This window comes from Neolamprologus multifasciatus, chromosome 4 (assembly GCF_963576455.1).
Source record: "Neolamprologus multifasciatus chromosome 4, fNeoMul1.2, whole genome shotgun sequence".
Lineage (NCBI taxonomy): Eukaryota > Metazoa > Chordata > Actinopteri > Cichliformes > Cichlidae > Neolamprologus > Neolamprologus multifasciatus.
This window is the reverse complement of record NC_140442.1, coordinates 16,456,122-16,471,537: the sequence shown is the minus strand read 5'-3', so window position 1 is coordinate 16,471,537 and position 15,416 is coordinate 16,456,122. Positions and strand designations below refer to the sequence as shown.

General features: G+C 45.7%; 1 protein-coding gene across 1 annotated transcript in view; it reads left to right on the top strand.

The window, feature by feature from the left end:
* rai1 (retinoic acid induced 1) overlaps positions 1-15,416 on the top strand; it is a 54,043-nt gene that overhangs the window by 23,396 nt on the left and 15,231 nt on the right. The gene's annotated exons all lie outside the window — the stretch shown is intronic.

The following is a 15,416-nucleotide window of genomic DNA, read 5'->3' as shown; positions in this document are numbered from 1 at the left end:
ATCTTGAGTCTTTCTGTCTCTCGGCCTGATATTTCACGTTAATGGGGTCTTTGCGGGAGCTCTCTAAGGTGTGACCTAAAGGGTGAGAACAGAATTGAAAGAAAGAGGGTAAAAAAAATGAGGGAACGAGAGAGAGAGAGGGAGAGGTTGCGCTTGCAGTTTCCCACTGAAAGGGCTCTTTTTCATTTCTTTTAATCAGCGGCGGCCTGCCTGCATATCTCACCTCTCCTCCTCTTTTTTCTCTCGCGCACAAATCCCCTTTCTCTTTAGCTCATATGTATGCAAATAAGGCATCCTATGCAAATGAGACAGGTAGGGATGGGCAGCAAAGAGGGGAAAGAAATGGGCAGGGGATGAAAAGAGGAAGCAGTGAAGGATAGAGAAGGGGCGAAAAGAGGAAGCGATCGCTGCTCGCATGCTCCGATCAGGCACTGATAAATCTGGCTTTAACACACGAGGACAAACATTTACGCACTTTACAAGTTCACAGATTGAATGCAGAGGATCTCTAACAGCTTAAAGTTCTTACATTGTTTACAGCTTAACTTTGAGGCTTAAAATGTAATTGATGCATTTATGATCAAGTCTTTAAAACATCACAAAACCTCAAGCAGCCTTGTTGTTAGATGCACTGCTTTTAAAAAAATATATATCCCCACGTTTTCCACAAGCCCCGCTTATTCTGCTGACAAATAAGATGTGGCTGCTTATACCTCCTCTTCCTTTCCACCTCCTCCTCCTCCCTCCATATGCATTTGTTTTCTCTTTCGTTTTACTGAAAAGAATAAACATCTTGGAAGGGATTTTTCCATCAGCTCGTCTCTCTTTCCACCATCTGCCATTGCAAGAAACTCAGAATGCTTCAGTTCTCCACTTCTTCTTTTTTTTTTTTTTTTGCTGGAAGAGGAGCAACTCTTTCTTGGAGTAAAGTGGGCCAGCACATTTTCTGTGAAATTCAACCCCGTTGCACACATTGGAAAATGCAGCCAATCTTCTCAGCAGTTTGTTTATCAGCGGTACACTAATGTCCCAGAATTAACATTTGTTAACGGTTTATTGATGTTGAAATGCTGCACAGAGCGAGACGCCTGACTGTCAAAACACATTGATACTAGATGGCAGAAGCAGTTTTGTCTTGGGTGTTTACATGGGTCTACGTTAAGGCGACCAGATCTGTGTTGCAAGGAAGAAAAACTTGGCAGTTACTGGCTGTAGATTAGTTGCTGGGTGGAGCAGGTGATATAGATTTATTGATGTTGACATTTGGACCAGAATCTGGAGCCGGTAGGTTGAGGACAAACCTTTGAATGTGCATAAAGGTGTGAACAGAAGGTGTTGAAGGGAAATGTCTGGAAAGCCCAATAAAAGTCCAACAAAAAGGAAAACTGAAAGTCATTGAAATAACAGTGAGCAAATGAAATCAACTGGGGAATGAGTGAGGACATGGCTGGAGAAGCGAACAGGTGGAGACACAAGACAAATAGACAAATGGATGGCTAAATACTCATGAGGACCTAAAATGTAAACAAGGAGCAGGGCCCTATTCCAAGAAGCGTGTTCAACAAACTCATAGTTGTTAGCTGAACCTGCTTCCTGGAATAGGGCCCAGGTGAAACCAATGTGAGCGGGCAAGACAATCCCAAAGGAGGGGAAAAAGACAAAGACAGGAAGTGGCAGGGTGGAATTAACAAAAATAAAACAGGAAATTGCTAAAACAACAATTGTAAACACAAACAAAGAGGCACAGACAAGAAAACACAGGAGATGCAAATGGAAACTTTGACCAAATCCACGTAAACAAATTCTCTTTGTCTCAATGTCAAACCACCACCTATCAAATTGCCCACATTCAGAGGTGATAAAGCAACCAGACACCACCCTCTGTGCAGATGTACATGGGGGGGCCTTCTGCTGAGGGACTTGGGAAGATGCAATGGCCTCATTTGCTTTTCACGCTTTACTGCCGTGGTGAGTCTGCGTAGGTTCACTCGAATTTGCAAGTTTGCGCATTCGCTGTCTGTGAATCCTCACGAGCCGAATGCAGGTTCCTAAAGGTTTCAAAATGTGCGTGTTTATAACTGACAGAAAGCGAGAGGCTGATGCTCAGCGTGTGTGTGTTCAAGTGTTTCCAAAGCAGTGCGCATAGCTGCCGCTGTATCCCCTCACCAAACTGCTTTGTGGCAGAGTGTCGGCTCAGCTCCCAAACACACACACATACCACTAACACACTCATACCACTGTCTTGTGAGCTTAATGCAAAAGATTTAAGCTACTTAACATATGCATTTTGATGGATCATTACTAAAGTTCATATTTGGAGTCCATGAGTCAAACAGAGGCTCTGGGAAAGGATGCAGTGCAAAGCAAGCAGGCAAAATGAGCATAGAGTGTGGATACATGCAGGTCGAGGAAACTAAGATGAGCAACACTGAAGTCTGCAGAGATTAATTTCTGTCATTCACTTGCTTTCAATGTTTTCTACCTTAGGCTTCATTAATTCTGTGTCCGTGGCTCTCTTTTTTTCCACTCTCTTCCTCCTTTCCACAGAGCAGCATCCCTTCACACCCTCTAACTCAGTCAGCTACACTTAGTCCCAAATCCCCCTTCTTTCTGCAGGAGGGATGAAGTCATGCACCGCAGGCATAGTGCAGATCCCTCCTCGCTCGCTGTGCCCTCCCCATGCCTGCCACTCAGTCAAAAAGCATATGGGCACGTTGTTGTGCCAATGCCCCTCCCAGAACACCTGACTCTGTCTAGTCACGCATGGCGGGCACTGCCCACACACACTTGCAGAGAGGACAGACACACCTGCTTGAGCACAAAAAACACACACCACCATCCTTGCATGACGGGCATATCCTTGATTGTCCCCCGATGTTCCCCACTGCGAACCTCGCCACCAGCTGTGGCTAATACGCACAGTGAAGACACCCTTCAGCGTAGTGCTCCGAGACCTGACATAAACTGTGACACGTGTAGTTACTCTCTCTTTTGTTCCAGGCCTGGACTTAACTGCACAGATGACACCAACAAGCTTAAAGGTTTTAATTCCCGCTGGCGAGAGCTAGGCTGAGGAATATATGCGCTCTCTGGCATCGTTAGGTAGTTAAGATAAAAGCGTTCACCGCGTAGCGTATGCTCAGTTCCCTGGTCCTGCATTAGCGCTGCAGTATTTACTTAATAATTTCATCCTGGGATATTGCAGCAGCAGTAGCAGCAGTTAATCTACAAAATGGGGCCTGTATGATGGCTAATTTGGTTGAAGTCAGCCCCACTCGCCACCTGCGTGTGGATTAGAGGAAAAGATCGGCCTTAAAACACCGTAACAGCACTAAGAATGATCAATGGCGCTGTCACAGTTTGATGTTTCATGCATGGCCGCGCTCTTTACTGTTTTCAATGAAAATTAATCTCTTTCTGCATGTTCTGTCTTATCGCTTTAGCATTCTAAATTGGTTAGCGTTGCATATTTTTTTAGCACATGTTCTACCTGACCGTCATGGTTCTTAGCTTATGAGGCATTCTTGGAAATGCATCTACAGAGCAAATTAGAAAGCACGCGAGACGTCAACCTCGCCAGTCATTAGTGAGTCATGTCTTCATTTCTCTGTCCTCTGTGACCTCAACTGTTGCTGCCGCTGTCCAGGCAGGCTGTATAGCTGCTGCTGCTGATAAGCGTATGTGAACTGTAAATGTGGCACGTTGGAGCTGTTTTAGGATTTCATGTCAGTATTTTTTGCTTGCCAGCGGATCAGTGATGCCATCCACAGAAAGACGCGCGCGCACATATATATGCACACACAGACTCTTGTGCATACATACACACACAAGCTGAGAGTCGGGCTTGGAAAGAGGCAGGTAGGAAAATGGTGGTAATTATCGTTAGTTCTTTGTGATTAACCAAGTGACACACACATGCACACGCACGCACTGCTGTGCTGCCCTCTGCTGTGTGGCACAAAATGGCGGTGTGTGTGTGTGTGTGTGTCCTAGCAGAGGCTGCGTCTGTAAGAGAGAGATGGGAATGAGGCCAGGCAGAGGAGAATGCGAGGACTTGGCTCGCAACAACTTTGTGTGTTTGTGTGAGTGTGTGTGTGTGTGAGATAACATTCAGGTGTGAGAGGGAACATTAACTAGCTCAGAGAGAGAGGTCCCAGCTGACTGCTCCATTTACAGCCCTGGTGTCACGCACACACACACACACACACACATAAACAGCACAGGCATAGATGTTTGCTCATATAAATACACAAAATCTGATGACAGAGGCGATACAGGAGACAGAATCAGGGGGAGTGTAAGAGTTTTTTTCTCCTACAGGTAGTGTGACCTTCACTCCAACTCTCCTTGCCTTCATCTGTCCATCCCTCCCTCTCTCCACGTAGCCCCGTAATTCAGCGCTCAGTTGCGTGGCAGGTAATTTGTGCGCTATTGGAGATTAAAGTTTAATTAGTGAGCGAGGAGTCATTTGGGTCTAACTTGAGTGGAATAAGACAGCAGTGTGTGCTCGTGCATGTGTGTGTGTGTCTGTGTGTCCCTCCTCATTCGCTCACCCTAACACTTCAAGGCTCATCACCAAGAGAGAAAGCGTGAGTGGGAGTAGAGGATCCAATTCCTCCTTTCATCAACGAAGAACAAAGGAAGGAGTCTTCCCCTCTTCTCTTCATCTCCTCTTCCTCCTCCTCTCTTCTTCCTTTCTCTCTCTTTCTCTCTCTCTCTTTTCCTCCCTCCCCACTCCCATGCTCAGTTGGCAGAGTTCCACAGCCATATTCACACTTCCCTGGTCCCTGGCGAGACACTCTCGCACACACACACACGCGCACACACATCACCTCTACTGCCACCATCACACTGCGCCACATGCGGGGAAAGAAAGAAAGGAAGGAAGGGAACGAGAAAGACGAGGGCCTAACTTTGTCTCTCTCCATCTATCTCCGAGAAATGACCGATAGATCTGTCACCTGGAGTGAGAGGCGTATCACCTGAGACGTCGTGGCCAGATCACTTCTTTTCTTTTCTTTTCCAGCCTCTCTCTCTTTTCCCATCATTCAGTCTGCCATAGTCTGCTGCTGGTCTCTCCCTCAATATGTTTTCCCATCCTGCAATCTGTTTTTGTCTGTCTCGCTCCCCCACAAAGTGCTTAAACTTTGTCATCTGTCTCTCTGTTTTGCTCTTTACTATTCCTGGCCCTAATCATATGGGCAGCGAAGATGCCATATGGTCACAGACTAACATGGATGCACGTGCGCGCCGCACACTCGGGTGTCTTAAGAGCTCTCTTTGCTAATGACGCAGGAGTCTGCCTCCTTGTACCGCTGTTATTCCACTATCCTAATGCAAATCAATAGGCAGCACGGCCCCGCGATAACAATCTCTCCTCCCTGCGTCTCTCCATCCCCCTCGTCACTCCACCCGTGCCCTCCTCCCTCACATCCTCCCTCACATCTGCCTTGATCTTGCAGCTTCAATCTATCTCTCCCTCCCACTCTTCCTCTCCCTTGTCTCTATGCCCTCAGTCTCACATCCTCTTCCCTCACCACTCCACTTCCTTCTTTACATCGCTCCTTCTGATTCTTCACCATGCGCACCTTTTCCTCTCTCCCACTTTCGCACTGTGTCGCTTCTCCTCAACTCTGCGCCTCCATTCACATCACCCCACTTCCCCCCTTCACGCCACGCAGCTGTCTTTTTACTTCCCCCTCTTATACTCTCGTATCATATTCCCCCTTCTTTCACTGCCTTGCTCCCATTTTCCTCACCTTTCCCCCTGCTGCTCTTCCATTTCTTCCAATATCTCCTCATTTGTGCTTTGCTCTCCCATATATTTGGGCTGCAGTGCTTCCCTAATCTCACTCTCTCTCTCTAACGATCCCTTCTCCTCTACCTCAATGCTTCTTCTTTTCTCTGCCCTATTGGATCAAAGTCTTCTCCTCGCTCTCTGCTTTGTATCTTCCTCTCATTTCACGTATCTGCAATCGCTTTATCGGTGGCTATCCTGCTTTTAGTGTCGGCCTGTCTGTGTCTGCAGATGGAGGGAAGTATTCCCCAGTCTGGCTCTCAGGTAACAGCTGAGAGAAGGGGAAAGCAGCAGGAAAAGGAGAGCCGGTCATCAAGGACACCTTTTGGGAATTACGAGGCACAAGTACAGACATGGGTATAAAAAAATCAAATGAAATCATAAAAAATGATCCAGTAGAATGAATTCTGCCCTGTGAAACTTGAAGATGAGAGTAGATATAGATAGATATAGACAAACATACAGTCACATGCATGCACGCACATCTAGAACCCCTAGAAAGCCTGTGTCAGCCTTTAATTTCCTATTGAGCAGGCAGAGGGAGAGATGTGAGACAAAGATATTCTGTGAAAGCAACAAAACCTGGTTCCTATGAGGTGTTTTGTCCCCTGTCACCAGCACTGTATTAGGTGAAGATGGAGCAGTAGATGTGACAAACCTCACCGATAAATTAAGCTTGCAAAGCAATAACGCAGCTTATTGATCATATTAAGGCAGTTCAAAGCCCTCAGTGTCACATAAATTCACTGACATTTTTTAATTGGCACAAAATGAGAACCTCTTCTTTTTCAACCTTTCTTCAGCAACAAACTAATCTGGTAGTATTTGTCAGTACAAGCACAGAGACCGATATTACAAAAGAAAATTGCACGTACCTAATTAGGCTCATTTTAAGCACAATTTGCCAAAATGAGATACAAACAGATGCATAACCTGAAGCTAAACAGGAAGGTAGACTGGCTTGCACAACATAATATTGGTGGTTCACATCCCCCAAGTCATTATGAGGATTAAATCCTGATTTTAAGCCTGCTTGTATGGCATTTCTTCTGAAATTACGAATGCAGGAACAAGTCAAAGAATTGGCTCACCACTGAAAGCTCTCAAATATCATCCCCACATCACTCAAAAATAAAAATGAGTTACTGCTTAATACTTTGCATTAAATCGAGGCGACTGCGCACAAAAAGACACTCACTCCTCAGCACTCAGTAACCCAAAGAGCAGTCTGCCCAAGTCTAAACTCAGACAAGGTCACTCACACACACACACACAACACAGGCAGGCAAATGCACACAGACATGAAAAGCACCAGCAGCAGCTGCACTGTAGCTAAAGGGCGAGAGCAGGGACAGATAGAGGACAATGGAGGACAGGGTACAACTTGGAGGTTACAGAGACAAGGAGAACAGAGAGGAAGCGTGTGTGTGTGTTTGCATGTGTGTGTGTGCTAGAGAGAGACAGCAGGAGTGACACAGCATCATCAATTAGATGAACCGAAGTGGCACAAAGAGGGAGCAGGTGCAAATCAGTGTGTGTGTGTCTGCATGTGTGAGACCAAGTGAATTTGCGTACATTTACACATGTGTGAGTGAGCGCATGTGTAAATGAGCGGAGGGACCAAAGACATGGGAGTGGAACGCATCACGAGCCCCAACCGGGATGTCACACCAGACCTGCTCCAACTCAGTTCCCTCTGCTTCAGTGGAGCACTCCACCCCATTACCTGGAAAGGACGGATGTGTGTGTGTGTGTGTGTGTGTGCGTACGTGTGTGTGTAAGTGTATGTGCGTCTGTGGCAGAAAGATGTGCTTTGATGGGCCAAACCAAAATGGGTCACTGCAAAATATGAGCCGTTTCACATCTGTTTTTCAACCTCAGAAAGCAGCACATTCGCTTGAAGCGAAGGTACGTTACCTCCCTGCGCCTGCTTTTTGGGCGAGCCGAAGTGGATTTCAGCTCTCGTATATGAGAACTTACCCGACGCGCTCGTTCTTGATTGCTTTGCTTTTGTCCTCTTCTCCCGTGTATCATCTTTCTCCTGCATCGTTTCTTTCCCCTGCTCCACAATCCTCCCTTGCTGGAGGATTCTGATGGAATACCAAGTAGCTCTGCGGCCCACTTTACAGGACCCTAACTCCCTTGTGTGTGTTGTGAGTGCGTGAGAGGGAAAGGGAGATGGAGAAAGAGAAACCTGTAGACAGAAAAGCAGAGAAGTGTGTGGGCATGGGTGAGGTTACCTGCACTGTGGGAGCATGAATCCACATAGTGCTTCTTTCTCTTTATTCCTTTTATTCTGTGGCTCTATCTCTCACTCAATCTGCACCCAGCAAGGTCATTTAGAGTCCACCAGACACAGACGCATATGTGCACATACACACACACACACACTGCAGGAATATTGCAGTCAATCAAGCCTGATCATTAAGCTCTATCCCTCTTTTACACATGAATGTATTCATGCTAAGCGCTTGCACATATTAGTAAAGAGTTCCACAAGCCAACATTGACTTTCGTTTGTTGTCGCCCACCTACACACTGACAATGACTCGCTCACACAAGAGCACAAAAACACCAGGACACGGGTAACGAGCAATCAGGTTTATTTTTCCTGATTCTTGTCACAGGGCCTCGTATCCAAGACAACCTTTGCACCAAAAACGCACAGCCTACAAATGCGTGCTTGATTGCATGTGTGTGAATGTCGCCCTCTTTCGCTCATCCCTCTCTCCTTCTCCACTCGGACTCGTCTCATCACTCCGTTACCATGTCAACAAAGCCAGGTTTAGTCCTTCAAAGGGCAACGCACGGCAGCTGCCCAACGGAGGTGACCGTGCTGAAAGACAGAGCGAAAGAAAAGATAGATGATAGGAAAAAGAGATAAAGGAGAGTTGTGCAGAGGAGCAGGAAAAGGGAGGGTTCGATGATTTTTGGGTCAAGGCTATAAAAAAAAGAAGAAGATATTAAAAGAAATAGGTGTCCAGGACTTATCCTTTCACAGCCTGCATGCTCATTTTCAGCCTATTGTTCAGCAGGGAAGTGAAGCAGTTTATTAATAATGAACAAAGTGATATAAAAAGAAGTAGCAAAGTCAAATCGGAGTTGATTTGCGAAAGAGCTCATAGAGCTGACTAAATGCTGCTGGTTTGAGTCTGAATTGTGTCGAATTGAGCACACGGGATTCTTTGTTTTTCCTCTCTGTGAGGGATAAAACAATCAATATGTAGTTATCAAAGATTCAGTGCAGAACAAGGAAATCTCTGCACAACTTGTCAAAGTATCACATACAAACTGGGAGCCCTCTACTTTTCCAGGATGCGATTAAAAGCGAAAGGCCGTCAGGTTATGGCTGCAAATAGAAAATAAATGAAGACCCTGTAAAGATATCAATGCACATGTGCCTATGGCGCGTGAATATGGAGAAATGTCGGCGTCATAGTCTTTAATATCTGATATATCACATAATATTGTATTGTTTTTATTGAAAAAAATATGCACAAAACTAACATGTGACTAATCTGTGTCTGAGTGTCCTGATTTTCACTGCTGTGTACGCACTCACAAGGATTGCCTGTGTGATTGCCTCATGCCACTCAAGGTTTTCACTTCTCTGATTGGCTCTGTGGTTACTATGGTGACTGCAATCCCTATTGTTGTTGTTTATGGCCTAACACGTCCCACTGTTTAGTTGTTCCTGTCGAAAAGGTCATTGGCAATCACCATCTTTTCGGCCAAATAAGGGAAATAGATTGACACAGATGCACATTTGGGCACCGTCCAACTGCTGAGTAGAACGTCTTTGTTTTCATGCCACAGACAGAGACACAGAGGAAGAGAGAACGAATGATATTTTATAGGCTAGTGGGATAACCTCTGCACTCTGCCTTAAGAGCCAGATAGGGATTCTGAGCCTAAACCTCCCAGTAGATTGCTGTGGTGGCTGATGCATTTCTCTCTCGCTTGCAGACAGACACATCTGCCTCGCTTTGTCTCTCTGACCTTTATTTATTCTTTCCCGCTGAACCTGAAGCGGTGTGCGTGTGTGTGTCTGCGTTTCTGCAGTCAAGAGTTTCTGCTTCGATTCTTCCAGTTCCAGGCATTTAAGTAACTTCTGTGAAGAGTGCGTGTGCTTGCTGTTCACGAGTTCACGTGCGCATGCAGACATTTGTGTCTAGAGTCATGTCTGCGAATGCCGATGAGTCATCCCCAAACCCCAGAGACAAGACGACATCTCGCACACGCATGAACTCCAATTGCATCAAATGTAGACCTCAGATTAGCTGGATTCCTACGTGGAATCAAAGTCATCTCCAAGATCAACCTAAACAAGACTCACATTTAGATGATATGGAAGCATTTCAGCCTTAAAACTTTGCTGGATATGAAATTGGTTAAACAGGGAATTTGGTGACAGACAAGTTAGGCAGAGCAGTCCAAGATGGGAAGAGCAGTTCCTGATCAGTCTGATACATTTTCACAAGAACACTTAGTTTCAATAAAGACCAAAAAAAAAAAAATGCCATAACACATGAAAGAACCACATCTGTAAAAAACTCCAATCTGCCTCTATTGGCTGTGTTATCTCTGGCTCCCCCTCCTGGCTGAAACTTAAATTTGGGTTTGACGTGAACATAAACTCTACACTGTTAATTAGGAGCTTTCTCCTTGCTTCCTCTAAATCGGCCCTTCAAATTAGTCTTAAACAGGCCTCAAACACTATCTATCCATCAGTCTGCCCGTCTGTCTATAAGTGTCAGTTGCAGGTCTCCGCCCCCTTCTATGTCTCCTCCAATAATCTATGTGACTGGCTGCGGGTGAACCCCTGTGACCTCCAGCTGTGTGTCATGACAGTGGGCCACAGACAAATGTCAGAGCAGATATTGGCTTCTTCCATCTTCCAAGCGTCTCCTTTGGGAAGGAACCCAGGAGAGGAGGAGAGAAGCTGTCACTCAGGCTGACCACCTGTCCAGTGTGTTGAACCTGAGGTGATCGAGTTAAAGGGCAGAGCATCCACAGAGAGAGGGGGAGGGCACGCACAGGAAATCTGAAGAGGCCAAGTGATAGTTTGAGGCATCCGAACGCTCTGCGTCGTACTGAAGTGTGTGTAATTAGGGAGGGGATTGCGGCGTACTGATTGGGAGCAGCAGCCGAGTGGGTTGCTGTGTTATTTTGGAGCGTGCTGTGTTAAGCAGGGTGTTAAAGGCAGATGTGTTAGACGTGTGTGTGTGTGTGTGTGTGTATAGTGCAGCGAAGGGAGGAAGGGGGTTCAGGGAGCATGGCATGTTTGGGTTATTTTCAAATGCGTTGTCAGGTTGTCGAGGAGCATGTGAGCCGAGCTTTGGCGTGCATGGTGCTAGGTTGCGTTGTGATGATTCCGGTGGTGGTGGTGAAGTGTGACTTTTTGTGAATATCTGTGATGAGATGCGTGTATATGTTTGTCTGCGTGTGAGTGTGTGTGTGTGTGTGTGTGTGTGTGCGTTTCCTCCCAGGCTGCTCCACCTCCCGAGCAAACTGCCTCTGCATGCATAATTAACTGAGATGACTGGGGAGGTAAACACACAGGGAGACGTCCCATCCCTCCACTCTTTATGCCGCCATTTTTTTTGTATGCATGTGTGTGTGTGTGTGTGCCTGTGTGTGTTTGTTTGTGTCAGACAGACAGAGTGCAAGGAAAAGATTTGAAGCAGAAGTGCTTCAGAGTCACAGTTGATGGAACGAGAGAGAGAGAGCTGTCTGTATCTCCCTTTGTGTGTGTGTGTGTTTGTGTGTGTATGTGTGTGCGTGCGTGCGTGCAATAGAGAAAGGAGATAAATCCCATCTCAAGCTGCCTCTGAAGATGATGCGATGAAAGCGAGGGAGAGAGAGGATAAAAAACGAATGAAGGCTGTAACCAGTCACAGCTCTGCACATTATGAACCATCCAGCGGAAAAATCCGATTCAGCCATCTCTCCCTCCCTCTCGCTCTTTCCCTTCTGTCTTTCCATCCTGAATGTGTTTTATTTGGAGACCGACGCATTCTAATACTCGAGATGGGACACTCCTGCTGTGTACGTCCTTTTAATGCATATGGAAAGTCATACACAAGGTGACTTCATAGTTTACAAATCTACAGTAACACACCAAAAAAAAGAGAAGGCCTTGAGGGAAGCTTTCTCGATAAGAAGTGGAGAAGTGCTCCGTGGTAATCAATCACTTGTAGCAGCTCATGTTTGTGTGTGAAGCTGAAGCATTTGGCTAATTATGGACCTGCATAGTAAGTTTCCACACATCTACAATTTTGCATGCATTGGACCCCGGTGTGTATGTGCATCTGTGTGTGTGTGTGTGTGTGTGTGTGTGTGTGTGATGTTTGCTGGAGCTCATATTTCCCAGGAGCCCAGGTTGTAAAGCCCACTCAGTCAATCATCGCTCCTCCTCTGTCCTCTGCATCCTCATCCTCAAACTTATCATTCTATCACTCTTTTCCTGCTTTTGCATCCCCCACACTCAATTCCCCCCCAACCCCACCCCACCCCCCGATTTTGCTCGGTCTCGTTGTCTTTCCCCTCTTGCTGCCATTCTCCTCTCTATTCAATGCGCGCGAGAGAAAAACAAAGAGAGAGAAAGAGAGAAAAGGAGAAGAAAGAAGGGAGAGATGATGGAATAATGGAGGAGATGAGCACCTTCCCAGCACAGATAACATTGTGTTGAGAAACGCAAGAAGACAGTCTATTTAATAAGAAGGAAGAGAGAGCAAAAGAATTTGCATGCCTCTCCGTGTGTGTGTGTGTGTGTGTGTGTGTGTGTGAGGGACAGCGGGCAGTACGTGTGTTTGCTTCACCTTCATCCTCCTTTCTCTGCGCTCAAGCACCAGCAAAATCAATGTTAGCACTACCTCACTAAACAGACGCAGGTGGACTGATAGACAGCTAAACCAGGAAGATTTGGTGATCTCAGCATGCGTCCTTCATTCGCTCTCCTCTCTGACCCCTACCGAGGCTGTGGCATAGCGCAACCATAAATACAGCAGTCGGCCAACTCCACAGTGCCAGGGTTCTCTGTGGAAGATGGCTATGAAAGGAGGAGGCGCAGCACAGAGGTGGAGGAGAGACGTGCCTGGAATGTAGACACTGGCATATGCACGAGTGCATTTGGGTACAAGAGAAAAGACTGATGGAGGTGAAGTAAATTGATTGGGGAAGGCATTCCTTTGGTTTATTTGCTTCTTAGTGTGAGAGAGAAACACACACATGCACACATTTGGTTAAAAGTCCAATTAATCCTTATTGAGAGTGGACTGTTGAGGAGACGAACAGAGACAGACAGACATCAAATGCAGTGTGTTTGAGGCCATCTTATTCACTGTGCTTGGTAGGCTTGGTCCTTGTCCTCTACAAGCATGTTATATAGGTCATTGTGTAAACAAGTGTCCTACTCACACACAAACACACATACACACCACCTCAGGTGAAGCCACAGTAGGCTGCAGGCAGAGAAGAAGGTAGGACAAAGAATCTCAACGGGAAACTGCATCTGTGTGCATTTGTGTTTGTGTATAATTAAGCAGTACCAACATCTGTACATCTACACTGTACAGCACAAACCTATGCCAATAAAATCACTCACAAACAAGCAAGAATGTACGCAACATTCGCACACAGCTTTCTCCTATCACACGCGCACACACTCCGTGTTTCTGTGATGAATAATGCTACTGTGCATCTGGTGGGATGCACCACTGTCCCCGGGGTGGGTTGAATGCAGGGATATTGTGCTGAAGCTCCCCAACAAACACACATATACACTCAAACACATACACACACGTTCACAGAGGCTCAGTGCTCTGTCTCCAGGTGACGCTTTTCCTTTTTTAGATCAAGAACACTTTCCACCCCTCCTTCCTCTTTTATATGAATGCAGGAAAGCACCTCCCCTCCTCGAAAAAAAAACAAAACCACAAAACAATCACCCTCCTGCACCTCTCCATCACATGCACACATACACACATTACAGGCAAACATCCCCTCATTCGCTCAGATATACCATACCCCTTCTGGTGTACTGAGAGCATGCACACCAACACAGAGTGTAGCACTTCCTGCTTCCCCTTGGAGAAAATTGGAGTTTGCATCTGTGCGGGAGAAAGCAGGGAGAGGAGAGGCGGGGAGAAAAAGAGGGCTTGGATGTACCTTTCATGAAATGCTGCATCAAAAACAAGCCAGAAAATATTGCTTCACAATGCTTGTTTATGTAAGAAACTGTAGTTTCTGGAAGAGCTTGAGGAAAATAAGGAGAAGAAGAAGTTTGTGGATCGTGTTTTGAGACCTGAAACGGTTACAAATAATCTCCTAAAAACGTTAAACACACATCATTGTTATTATCCCGCCTACCTGCAGTCTGTGAACATGTGCCTGGCTTCGCTTATGCACGCCTGCATCTTCACCCACACCCGTACAAACATTATTTATTTATATGATAAATAAATAGCTGATTTCAAAAGTTCAGTGCGACACCTTTCATCGTGAAAAGACTGAAAAAAGATCCAGGAGACACACAGATACATGCACATTTCTTCACGTATGAACAACAGTTAGCAGCTGGTAGTATTCTAAGAAATCTACAACACAGTTATTGTTGTGTAATCATCAGTGATGGGAATAACGGCATTACAAGTAACGGCGTTTCTAACGGCGTTTCTTTTTCCAGTAATGAGTAATCTAACTAATTACTATTCCTATCGTTACAACGCCGTTACCGTTACTAACAAGAAAATGCGGTCCGTTACTATTTTTCAACAAACAGGTGCTTACCGCACCTTATATCAGTTGCACGGAAGTAGCTGTAAGTAATCTGGACGCTACAGCTTTAAGCAGCTGCGCGCGCTTCCGCGGACCAATCACTTTCTGGTAGACAAATCACTTTTGCCCCCACTTTTGGCTAGGGGGAAAACAATCGCATGAGTGCTGCTGTTTGACTGAGGAAGAATATAGTAGTCGTGGTAAGCCAATAACATGACCACTTCAAGATGACAAAGCAACAAGGTGATATATATCAGTTTTTAAATTGTGTTGATAGGCCACGTAAAACCAGAGTCATGATAAACAATATAGGCGCGTTTTTTCCTCAATATTGTCATCACGTTTGCTGTCTAAGGACAGCGCTAGCAAGCACTCTCTGCTTATGACCCAAAAATAAAACAAAACAAAACAAAAAAACGCCCGTTCGTGTTGGTGGAAAAATGCACCCTGCCGACCAATCAAAAAATGATACGGCGACATGATATTTGGTTGTTTAGGGAAGAGGGGGGAGTTTTAGGAGTGACGGCGAGAGAGAGAGAGAGCAAGAAAGAGCAGAAACAGAGTGAGAGCGAGTTTTGATATGTGAGAGATTTGTGACATTTAGCGTGTTTGGAGTGTGTAGTTCATGTGTTGTCTTGTGTAGTTAGTGTGTAGTGTTGTGGATAGTTTTGTGTTGCGTGTCAGAACAATGAGGTGACTGCTGTCTCCAGGTAGAAAACAGGAGTGAAGCACCTGCTGCTGTCAGACCTGCAGGTATCAGGCTGTGATGTTCTCCTTTATAGTGGACAGAAATAATTTTTTTGGAGTGGCACAAATAATTTGTGTGGCATCTTATTGAATA